The sequence below is a fragment of the Syngnathoides biaculeatus genome, chromosome 3 (assembly GCF_019802595.1).
Source record: "Syngnathoides biaculeatus isolate LvHL_M chromosome 3, ASM1980259v1, whole genome shotgun sequence".
NCBI classification, from domain to species: domain Eukaryota; kingdom Metazoa; phylum Chordata; class Actinopteri; order Syngnathiformes; family Syngnathidae; genus Syngnathoides; species Syngnathoides biaculeatus.
The window spans coordinates 14,880,764-14,893,261 of NC_084642.1; the positions used below are offsets into that span (position 1 = coordinate 14,880,764).

At 40.3% G+C, this 12,498-nt stretch overlaps 1 long non-coding RNA gene across 2 annotated transcripts; it reads left to right on the forward strand.

The window, feature by feature from the left end:
* Positions 1 to 1,836: 1,836 nt before the first annotated feature.
* On the forward strand, positions 1,837 to 11,969 carry LOC133498083 (uncharacterized). 2 transcript variants are annotated; one of them, XR_009794182.1, is made up of 4 exons: positions 1,837 to 1,949; positions 3,279 to 3,330; positions 3,414 to 3,536; positions 11,666 to 11,969. It is a non-coding gene; the product is annotated as an uncharacterized LOC133498083 (long non-coding RNA). The 2 variants fall into 2 exon arrangements; XR_009794183.1 differs by lacking the exon at positions 11,666 to 11,969 and adding an exon at positions 5,323 to 10,296.
* The last annotated feature ends 529 nt before the right edge of the window (positions 11,970 to 12,498 follow it).

A 12,498-nucleotide genomic window follows, 5' to 3' on the forward strand; every position in this document is an offset into this window, starting at 1 on the left:
GCTCGTTGGACGATCACCTTTTGGCCCAGTGTGAGGTCCTGAGCACTTTGGAGAAGGTTATCGTCCAGCAAGTCCCTGTGCGTTCCCTCAATTGCAACCACTTGTCCTGCCCCTGCATCAAAAAAACATCCCTACAAGGTGCTGTTGCTATCGCCATGCTTCTCTGTTGGGACTGATTTGGACTAGTGATGGGGGCTGACTGTTTTTCTCCACAAATACGGCTTAGAATAGTCCAAAAGGTTCTATGTTAGTCTCATGAGATCATTTGTCACTATCTTGGAGTCCTTCCTGTGTGTTTTTTTTTTTTTTTTTTTAGCAAACCCTACGTGTGTTTTCATGTGCCTTGCACTGAGGAGAGGCTTCCATTGGGCCACTCTGTTGGAGGGCTGCAGTGATGGTTAACTTTTTAGAATTTTCTCCTACCTCCCGATTGCATCGCAGGGGCTCAGCCACAGTGGGCTTTGGGTTCTTCTTGACCACATGTCTCACCACCAATGTCTTCTCTCCTTTTCTGTCAGTATGGAGTGTTGCGTGTACATTATTGATTATTGGTTACCTTTTATTATTTTGGCAAATGGATGGAATATAACAGAGTGAAAAGTTTAAAGATGCCTGAATACTTTCCGTACCCCCTGTAAGTGAATATGTGAAATTGTGTGTCATGAATAAAGTTTTCCTTGCAGCCCAATCTACAAATGGCAATGCCCAAACATTTTAATCATACTTTAACAAACAAATTCATGGACAAAGATTCTAAATGATTTTTTTTTCAGTTCGACATTGTCATATTATTGTCACCATGTGCCATTACTTCTGTCACATATCAATTGACCCCTCCGTGGATATTGCACAATCCGCGTCACTGACCAATCAGAGGCCAGAGATCTGCATAAACCACGCCCCTTTTTGCTCCCGCCATTTTCTCAGACAACATTGCATGGTCCAGTATACCTTTTGTTAGCGTTTTATCGCGTATTTGGGTTATTTAACAAAAAATATGGTTAAGAGGTGTAGTCACGGACTTTGTAATAGTGACGACAGGTATCCTGAAAGGCTAGTTGGTGGAGTTCGATTCGTACCCTTTCCAAAACCGAAGACCCAGTTCGAAAAATGCCTTCGATGGATCAAACTTTGTGGAAGACCGCATCATCAACTAAATCCATCTAATATCAACCGGAACAGATATGTTTGCACAGAGGTCTGCCTTATATTTGATTTTCAATACATGTCTCGTATAAATGAATTCGAAGTTCTTCGCTAGCATAACATTGCTACGTGTGAACGATTGACACACTTATTCTTTGTTGAGAGATATTTAGTGATGATCCGACTGCACAAACGTGTTGCTTTCTTGCCGGCTCGCGGCCGAAGCTTAACCAGACTGTGTTTGCACGAAGATATGCGCTAGATTTGATTTTTAATACACATCTCGTATAAATGAATGAGACGTTCTTCTCGAGCATAACATTGGTACGTGTGAATGATTGAATGAAATCAGAAGCATGGCGTCTCTCTCAGTTAAGAATGTATTGTATTTAGAATCTATAATATATCGTTGATTTGAATGAAATCAGAAGCACGGCGTCTGTCTCAGTTAAGAATGTATTGTATTGTATTGTATTTGCCATCTTTACTAATTGTTTGTCTTACGTCAGCGCACGTGGCGTGACGTCAATTCAGGAGGCGTGGTTAAGTGCCCTGTATGGAGGGGTCAATTGCATTCTACAAGACAGCCAATCTGTCAGCCAATCACGGTCTATAAGACAGCCAATCACATGCTTCTATCCAAAGTCAGTGACACGTCCCTATTTAAGGCCTTGTTGATGAGCTATTCGTGTAAGAGTATTTGTTCAAGCTACAAGCAGGATGCTACACCATGACAGTTCTGCCTTGTAATGTTTGACTACTCCAGTCTCCATGACTGTTGGGGATTCTGCTCGGACAGGAGTGTGAGTTCCTCATTCTGCTCTCTGTGAATCTTGGATTAAGATTTTATGTATGATTGAGTTAAATGAGCCTGATATGAGTAAATATGAGCATTTTGTGGATTACAAAATCTTGCATCATTTTGGAAGATTTTTAAAGGCCGACGCTCGTGACTGTGAAGCTTAATGTTGACTCTCCTTGGCGAAACTGTATGCTGGATTTAAGATGACCTGTCACAGTTGATCTCAAATTCATCATTCAAATCATTTCCAACGTTCCCAGTGTGACGTATTTGGGGTCCCAAGTCTCACGCCCCATCTCAGTACACCCTAACCAGTCATGTGCCCGGCACTCACCACTTGGGAGTTAATGAACATGTGGCAGAGGGACCAGACATTGGCAGACTTCGCCATTGACTTCCGTACCAGAGCTCATCAAAGCAATTGGAATTCCTCAGATCTCTGCAGATCTTTTGTCCATTGCCTGGCTAACTACCACATCAAGGATGAACTGGGGTCGCATGTTGTTCTGACCCCACTTTTCCAGTGTGCTACACTCAGCTCCTAAGTCACACTCCCCTCCTGTCAGAGATTTCTGTTTCGTATTTTGTCACTTGAGGAGGATTCATTACCCTGGCTCTAAAATCCATGTTAGGGTCTCATCCAGCCAAAGCCCTTGAAATCCTTGTTGAGTCAAATTAAAAATGTTGACAAAATTTGATGCGCCACAGAGTAGAGTGTTGAAGAGCAGTCTACTTTGCTCTAGCATTTAGACATGTAAGTTTAGACTGACTTTCTGCAACCAAATTGTCACACTGTATGATGCATACCATGGACACACCCTCGATGCCCTGTAACCTATTATTTAATTCTTTATTTTATCTATTTATGACACTCACTTCATCATTTGAGTCTCGGGGAAACTTTCCCAGGCTTCAAAATGCAAATTGTACAGTACTGTCTGCATAATTCCAATCTAGCTACTAAGGAAACAACCATATGTGTTCCATATCTGTTGGAAGAGTACGTTGATTTTTGGTATTTGCTGGAACACAATGGAAATATTTGCCCAGCCCCAAAAAATAAAAATAGCATTGTCCAGTTCCCTTTTATCAACCTCAAATAAACCAAGGATTCGTACGAAGAGACAAAAGGAGAAATACAATAGGTTTCATTTTTGTCCCTCCTTGCCGAAGTTGACATTTCAACCTTGGTTAAGGTCTGCTATTCTAGTTTTATTGTTAAAAGAAAAAAAACAGGGATAGAGGGGGGGGGGACAGAGAAGTGAAGCACCCATGTGTAAGAATGTGTAATTTAACCTTGCCTCTTTCTCAACAATGTGACGCCCCACAGGCTCCAGCTCCCAGCTTCCTCCATCCCATAATCATGCCCTCAAACAGTGATGGTAATGAGGTAGTGATTCTCCCCAATGACTGGCACTGATAGTAAAGCAGATTTTTTTTTTTTTTTTACGACTTCTTATAATAGACAGCGTGAAACGAGAGTGAGGCGGAAGATTGGAGAGACATTCTGCGGGTGACATTTGACAAAGGTCACGGATGAGATTCAAACGTGCGTAACAGAGACGGCGCCCCTGGCCCACAGGTGGAGGTAATTTTAGCCATATTATGGGAGAGGTTTTTTTTCAAGCATCTTTAATCTTTGTTTGAGTGGATGAAAAGGAAGCCAAGTTCACTTTGACTTATGACATATTGTGACATTAGCCATTTGGGGGGGGGGGCAAAAAAAATGTGCATGTCCAATAATTTCTTGCCAGACATGTTAAATTTCACACAGGAGAACATAGGTAAGCAATATGGATACAATTGTACATGAAAAATAAATACTATGTATGTACGGAAAATGAATGAGAACAGCAGTATGAACATTCAGCGTTATAATCAATTGCAAAAAAGAAAAATAATCAAGTATGTATAAATTAGCTCTGAATACTGAGTATTGCCATTCACAAATGTCACTTGCAAAACTGTACATGTAAAAACTCAATACAGCATGCAGAACAGTAATTGTTAAAAGCAGCAATAACTCAGCAGCAAAAAAAAAAAAAAAAAACTGCACCATTTATCAATCTATAGCAGGGGTCTCAAAGTCAATTTACCTTGGAATTGCTGGAGGCAGAATCTGGCTGAGGCTGGGCCGCAGATGCACATGCGCGCGATATAAATTAGAAATTTAAAAAAATCCAACCTTCTCAAATGTATTATTCTTTAACAAAAAATTTGATGAAAAATGATGCTGGAGTAAAAGAGTTGGGGCCACAAAATATGGTTTGGCGGTCTGTAAAGAGCCCCCGGGGTGCCAGTTTGAGGCTCCTGTTCTATCCTCTTTTGCCAGGAATAATAAAAGTATTTTTTACATTTACATTTAAATATTACAGCCAAAAGTGGCGAAACTGTACATTAATAGAAAAGGTATATGTAGAAGTTAAAGTGAACAGGAGCAATAATATTCAGCAGGATTGTGAATAGCAAATACTGTAAGTACTGTTTATGTGTATAAGTGTATAATAGTCTGTAGCAGTAGTTCTCAAAGTGTTCCACGAGTGCTACCAGTGGTGTGCGGGCTCCCTTGAGTGGTATGTCAATAAAAATGATAAAAATCACAGAATTGCTATAAATATTACTGTAAAATTCCCTAAAACTTTTAATCCAGTTCAGTACATTTGTTAATTATTTTTCAGTATTATTTGACTGAAGAACTGTACACGCACATTTAGTTCAGTCGTTTAGTATGGTTTACTTTTAAACACTTTAAACATTTGTAGAAGTAAAATTATTAAATTTATGTACTGTACATTTTAACAATTATTATCCATCCATCCATCCATCCATTTTCCACACCTCTTATCCTGGTCAGGGTCATTTTCAGTTATTATTAAAAGTGATTTTTGTTGTTGTTGTTTTCCTATATTTAAGCACATTGTTAATTTTCAAACTGTTAGAGTGACTTACAAAAATATTCAATAAAACCTCAGCCGCATTTTTGACAACTATTTCAACCTATCATGGTACAGTGTTGTAATGTTGGTCATGATGGTGGTACTTGGACAGCCACATATTTTTTTAGGTGGTACTTACAGTAATACCAAATGGCCGGTGCCCCCGTACAGCTCCCTATAGGCACTGCTATAGAGCATAAATCCTCATCCCGTGAGGTTCCACTACTTTGTTGGATTTACATTAACAGCTTTATGCTGCTACGAGTGGACAATAACTACTCACAATCTGAATCAATTGAGACGACATACACAGATTATAGTAGTACTGTACTTTATTTGGACTCATCAAAATGTACTTTTATTATTCCTAGCGAAATGTTTGCATCAGATTGTTTTGAGTGGGAAGCCCTCAGGCTGTGACTTTGACTGTCTTGCCAGGTTCTCTGCAGAGAGGCTGCTACCGCATGCCAGGTCACCACCTGGCTGCAGCATGCAAAGGCTGAGCCTCACCGGAACCCCCCACCCCCACACCACCCGTTAAACAACATAGTCTCGTCGCATAGCTGTCTGACCAGGCTTCCCCCAGCATAGAAAAAAGTATAAAGAGCGGATGGGAACGGTTAAATAATTATGTGCACCATTATGAGTCATAGGTAGATCATTTTTAAAGGTAGAGCCCCTAAAGAACCCTGACTGTTTTATCTCACCAGTCTATAATTTTTCTAGATCTTTAAAAAACATCAAAAACAAAAAAGAAATTGTTTCCTTCCCCTGACCAAAAAGAAAGCAAAGCTGAATAGTTTGAGCTTTAGTGGATAATTGTGATGGGGAGTCAGTGGTCAATTATTGTGAATAGTAGAGTGAAGAAAAGAAACATGCGCAGAGTTGTTTTGGGGTTTTTTTTTGCTCACAAAGAGAAGCAAAGCCTAAGAGTTTAAGGTTTAGTGGCTATTTCGGGCATGTACAGTCATGGTTCAATAACTGCCCTGAAAAGACATGTACAAAGTTGACATTTGACCTATATGGCTCATCTTGTAAGTTTTTGCAGTGTCATTCCAAAATAAATGTTTTTCTGTTCTCACAGAGGCAATATATACCTTACAATTTGAGATTTAGCAGATAATATGAGCGGTAGAGACTTTGGTAGCCAACTGTAAATGGTGGAGTCATTCGGTAGATGATTACGATTATTGAGAAAACTGTTAAGTCTGCTTTTGACTTCAGAGATCTTGTTCCTAGAAACTAAAGCTCCCCGCGGGATATTGACGATGGAAATTTGTAGCACCCTAAAAAAGGAATGTTTACTAACAAGTTACCCTTGGCTACCTCAGCAGGCTTTCTTCAAATAGTTTTCTCCACATAAATTGAGACCTCGCCTTCTTGTGCTGACAACAAAACATACCCTGATCACTTTAGAACTGAACCAGATAGAACACCATAACGCTAGCATGAACAGCATCATGCTAGCCTGTCTGGTACAAGGTCGGTCAGAACAGTACTGAAAATAGTTTTATGAAAAAAGTCCAGGAGGATTTTGTATTGTTTAAGCAGATCACACAAATGCCAAAAAATCTTCATTTCACAACAGGTTGTGTGACAATCTGACCGCATGTAATTGACATACCGGGAATAGTTGGCAACCGGTCCAGAGTGCACCCCGCCTCTTGCCCAAAGTTGACTGTCATGGACTTCAGCTCAACTGTAACCCCCAATAAGGACAAGCGCTATAGAAAATTGCTGAATGGGTAATGAACACACTCAATTAAAATCGATGCAGTATGAAACAATATAAAATGGCAACAGTTCACATTAAAGGTCTGATTCCCACAAGTTCGCCACCTTGCCGGCCGCCTATATGATGTATGCTAATGGTTCCGTAAATGCCATGCGGCCAATCTGGAGGTGATATATATTAATGATGAGTATCATCATCAGATATCAGGTAACTAAATGCCTCTCCTTCACGCGCATCTTTAAATGTTTCTCAAGGTGCTCCATGGTCACCTGAGACTTTTGAGGAAAATGTGCTGCTATCACACGTCGACATTCACACACTCACACAAAAACCCTGCGATGTGGCGTGCTGACGCGCAAAGGCACGTGTTCATTATGATAATCTAGTCAGTGTGGATGCACCAGTAGCGGATAATAATTTGTGGTTTTTGGGTCAACGTGTGTTCGAATTACAGAACAGACTGTACCAGGAAAACAAAAAACAGCAGGTCAAATCGTTAGAGGCTAAAGAGGTATGAAACAACCACTTCAGGATATCACCAAATTTTGACAATAAACTTTAACATTACCCGAATGTAAATGTTTATCCTGTTAAAAAAAATAGACCAACCTTTCCTTTTTTATAGCACTTGTCCACATTAGTTGCAAGTGAGATTCAAACCCCTAACCTGAGAACTGTGAGGCAGATGTGGTAACCACTTGCTCACAATGCCGTCCTTTTGAACCAATTAATCTGGTATATGCTCAATTTGCTTCATTTTTTTTTCAACACCTGGTCGAAGCACTTCCTTCCTGTTAGGGGGAATACTTAAAGACACATGGGACAATTTTATAGTCTTCAATGAACCCAACAGGCTTTTGATTATGGAAGGAAGCCAGAACATCCAGAGAACACCCAAACTCAGAACTATGAGGCAAACGTGCTAACCGCTAGACATTTACCAGATATGTACAGCTATTTGGGGGGGACATGGACCAAGCCCTGCCATGATAAGCAAAAGTTCGTGAGTACTCTTAAAAGGTCTATAATTGCCTATTGACACGGGTTTGGCTGAAGCATAAAGACAGTGAATTGGTGAGTTCTTCAGTGAATATCAGAAGCTAGGTAAATAAAAAAAAATCTACAAATGGGTAAATTCACAAGTACCAAAAATACAGGGGAATACTGTACTTAGACCCAGAATACAAGCCGTCGAGTTGCCAAGGAACTTTCAGTTCTGACTTCTCGTATTGGGTGATTTACTCATGCAGTGTGATTTGAAAAATGACATTTCTAAAATTGTAAACGGCGTGCCCACAAGCACGCCGACATTAGTACAAACACTAGTCGTACACGAGCACACTCCTGTGGAAAGTGTCATGATCCGTCGAGCTTCTATTTATTCGCGTTTCTTTTTATGGAAAATTCGACCGAGCGATTTTTCTCTCGACTGTGGCTCTCCACATTCGAGAGTCTATTTGTGTCTACCTCTCTCCGTCATTGCCTCCGCCATGGCCTGAAGAGTGCTGAGAATCATGCCTGAGTGGGCCTCGCTCACTTCCACAGTTTGCACCGCATGCGACGCATATAAGCACTCTTGCAAGTGGAGTTGAAGGTTGACATCCTGAAAGGGATCCTTGGGCCTCAACCTCAAATGAACTGTTTCAGTGTGAAAACAATATGGAGATGTGACCTTGGGCTGCTGCTGTACCTCTGACAAGGAGCTTGCTGGGCAGTTTAACAGAGCACCAACAAAGGACGAGCTCCTCTCCAGTGTCTTGTAACCGTCAGCCTCATTCAACAATCATTGGAATGCAAAAAACTATTTTCCTATTGAACAGAATACAAAAGTCATTAATCCGTTTCAGCAATTCCATCCCCCCAAAAAAGAAATTACCACTAATAAAAATAGCCATCTATCGATTATACTTTATAGATTTAAAGTAAAGACACAATTAAATAGAATATAAAGAAAGAAACATTTTTGCCTCAGATGTGTGTGCCGTGGCCACCTGGGGGCAGTAAAATGCAACTAAACGGTACTGTACATGAAGGAGACAGTCACAAACTCAGTTAACTACAGCAATAGTAGTTGTTCTTATAGATAATAAAGAAACCTGTACATGTCTGTGAGAATTGTTACATTGTCTATCTACATGTGTTGTTCCAATGTTTGTGTTCAAATATCTGTGGCTTAAAGGGTTATTCATTAACCTGTCCATGGCATTTTACATTTCTTGTTATCCATCCATCCATTTTCTTTGCCGCTTATCCGCATGAAGGTCGTGGTGAGTGCTGGAGCCTATCCCAGCTGTCAACAGGCAGGAGGCAGGGTACACACTGAACTTGTTGCCAGCCAATCGCAGGGGACATGGAGACAAACAGCCGCACTCACAATCACACCTAGGGGCAATATAGACTGTCCAATTATTGTTGCATGTTTTTGGGATGTTGGAGGAAACCAGAGTGCCCGGAGAAAACCCACGCAGGCACGGGGAGAACATGCAAACTCTACACAGGCAGTGCCGGGATTGAACTCGGGACCTGAGAATTGTGAGGCCAATGCTTTCCAGCTGATCCACCGTGCTGCCCATTTTTTGTTAGCTTTGAACTAAATAGACATTCCTAAGAAAACGCTATTTGACAGTTTGAATCCACAACATTTAATTCTCTTTATTTTGTGCCTTAATTTGACTGTAAACTTCAAATGGTAGCGACAATAAACTGTCAAACAATAAACAAAGGATTGTTCACCATCTGCCAAATTGCTGCTTTTAGTAAAGTAAGATGAGTTTACTGCCATCATAGAAGGCTATTATCGCACATTTTCTCGTAGGTCAAAGCAAAAAAAATCTGCCAAATAACGGAAAAACTTACTGTTACACATATACTTTCTCTGGTCCCTTTCAGTCATACAAGTTGTATTTTTAAGACACATCAGGGAACTAATTGTCATTGAAGTTGAAGTTAATGGCTCATATCATGTTGCTCTGAGGGATTTGAACGTGCCAAACGCAGCAATGTGGGTTAATTTTGTTTCATAGTCACACATGCCTTTAAACTTGGCAGAGGCATGTTTTCAAGATGCCTTGTGAACGAAATGTTCTTATGCTGCTCTGAAGAAAACCCTAACCCAATTTGTTATGTTTTATGTAATGATTTTTACCTTGAAGAAATAACAGAAATAGAAGAACTCATCTGTGTAGAATGGCGGGCCAGCACGTCCGCCTTCCGAGGTTGAGGGTTGGAATCCGGAGTAGTGTTTGCATGCTCTCCCTGTGTCTGCATGGGTTTTCTTCTGGTACTATGAATTTTTTCCTCTATAAATAAATAATAAAAAAAACATTAGGGTGATTGAAGACATTATCTATAGAGGTGTGAATGGTTTAATTACTAATCCATTCCAAGAACAAACCATCACCATCGTGGACCTGATTTTCTGGTTCAATTAGTATTCAAACTGTCTTTTGCCTCATGTTTTTCACATTTTCACATTGTAAGACAATACCATACAATTAATCTAAAGTATATCACAATTGCAAGGACTCAGAAAGGATGCTCACACAAATCTGAGGACTGGGGCCTGTGTGGAGTTTGCATGTTCTTCCCGTGCCTGCATGGGTTTTCCCCCAGCACACCGGTTTCCTCCCACATCCCAAAAACATGCGTTAATTGGACACTCTAAATTGCCCCTGGGTGTGATTGTGAGTGCAACTGTTCTCTGTCTCCATGTGTCCTGCGATTGGCTGGCAACCAGTTCAGGGTGTACCATGCCCCCTGTGTGATGACAGCTGCGATAGGCTCCAGCACTCCCACCACCCTTTTGAGGATTAGCGGCTAAGAAAATAAAATGGATGGGGAACTGTACTTGCAGTGTTAATCCGGCCTTTGAGCCAGAATTGGAGACTTCTTAGATTGTCTTCCTGTAAAAATAAATATGATGCAATTAGCTGGCAATAACATTCTAAGCAATTTGCTTATTTGTTTGACGTTATAAAACAAAACGTATTACACAATGTCAGCAAAAAATAGTCATGCTGACATTTTTACAGCATATTTTAGGCAAAGATGTGTGGAGCGTTGGTGATCACAAGGGAACAGATCATTAACAATATGGTCAACATCTCAATATTTGTGCTTTCCAATTAGGAGGCTTTATGTTTTGCCAACTTGAAAACTTATTGCTCATAATAAATTAACGTTGAGTTGACGTTCTTATGATCATTGTGGAGTGTATTTATACTCACGTCAATGACCCTAAAGATTAATAGGAAAGTGTCGCCCTCTGGTGCTGTGAAGCCTTCACTGACAGTTCAGTGAAGGTTGCCGTGTTGGCCATTTTTAGCGTCAGGTATCAGCCATTAATTTTCAGCTGAGATTAATTTGAATCTCGGTTGAGCTGGAAAGCACACCGAATGACATTGGGCGAGAGGCGAGGTACATTGTGGAGAGGTCACGCTGGGTAATTGAATAAACTATAAGAACAAGCTAAAGCTAGAAGGAAAATATATTAATTTAAAAAAGACACACAATAGCAAATAACTAAACGAGAAGATAAATCACTAATCACAAAGATGAATAACTAAACACAACAGCAAAGGGGGTCAGCAACATAAAACAAACAAAACAAAACACAAACAAGCAAAGAACTCAACCTACCGGAAGTGACAGTGACTGTGGAGAGACAAATCTGTCGCTGATTGGACGAGAGGGAAGAATTGATTGGCTGCTTTGACCGGGAAGTTATTTCGCGTCAGTATGGCGCCTTTTCTATCTATCTATCTATCTATCTATCTATCTATCTATCTATCTATCTATTATCTATCTATCTATCTATCTATCTATCTATCTATCTATCTATCTATCTATCTATCTATCTATCTATCTATCTATCTATCTATCTATCTATCTATCTATCTATCGAAGACTATTTTATTTTTATTGCACTTTCATTATTTGCTTAAATATGACCTTTTACATTTCATCAACAGATAAAGTGTTGTCCATTTGGTAATCAGACAAGGATGTGTTGTGGAGCCGGTGGTTGTCCTTGATCTTTGTATGCAGAAAAGCGGCTGGCGCCATCCTCCTTTCCCAAGCGTTGCCCTGGAGACGAACAACACCAGATAAGGACCGGAAAGTTACCATCCCGGCCCAGGACAAGACTGGGTGGGGGGCAGCAGCAGCCACTTTTACCATGGATCCATACATATAAAAACCTTGTGTTACTGGGCAGCTTTTGTCGTCTTCTTTGGCTATCCTGCCAGAGGACATACGTCTCGTGTGCGGCAGATACCTAGATGAGACCCGGACGTCTGTACTGCACATTCCTTTGTAATAAATCCATTTGCTGTTAACTCTTTCTTATCATTGGTCATATCATCCTCGACTCGTGAACACGTGTAGGGTCCAAACTTGCAAATCCCTACACTATCTATCTATCTATCTATCTATCTATCTATCTATCTATCTATCTATCTATCTATCTATCTATCTATCTATCTATATCTATCTATCTATCTATCTATCTATCTATCTATCTATCTATCTATCTATCTATCTATCTATCTATCTATTATGTTTATGGAGCGTTACCGGTGATTCGAACGTAGCTGCTGCTATCAAATAATTTGCTGTCAAAATTCATATGTAAAACGTCTGGATATGCAGCTCTGCTTTCCACATCTATAACAATACACAGTTGACCACACCGGGATTCAAAACCTCACTGCCCTCGCGTCAAGTATGGGCAGACAAGTAACCGGGCCGCTAACTCTGCAATGATTACTTATTTGCATTTGTTGTGTTGCATTTTTTTAAAATAGATATATTATTTCTGTTCCGTATTATTTGCTGCTGCACCACACCCATTCAAAATCTTATTTGCGTGATGAGTTGCA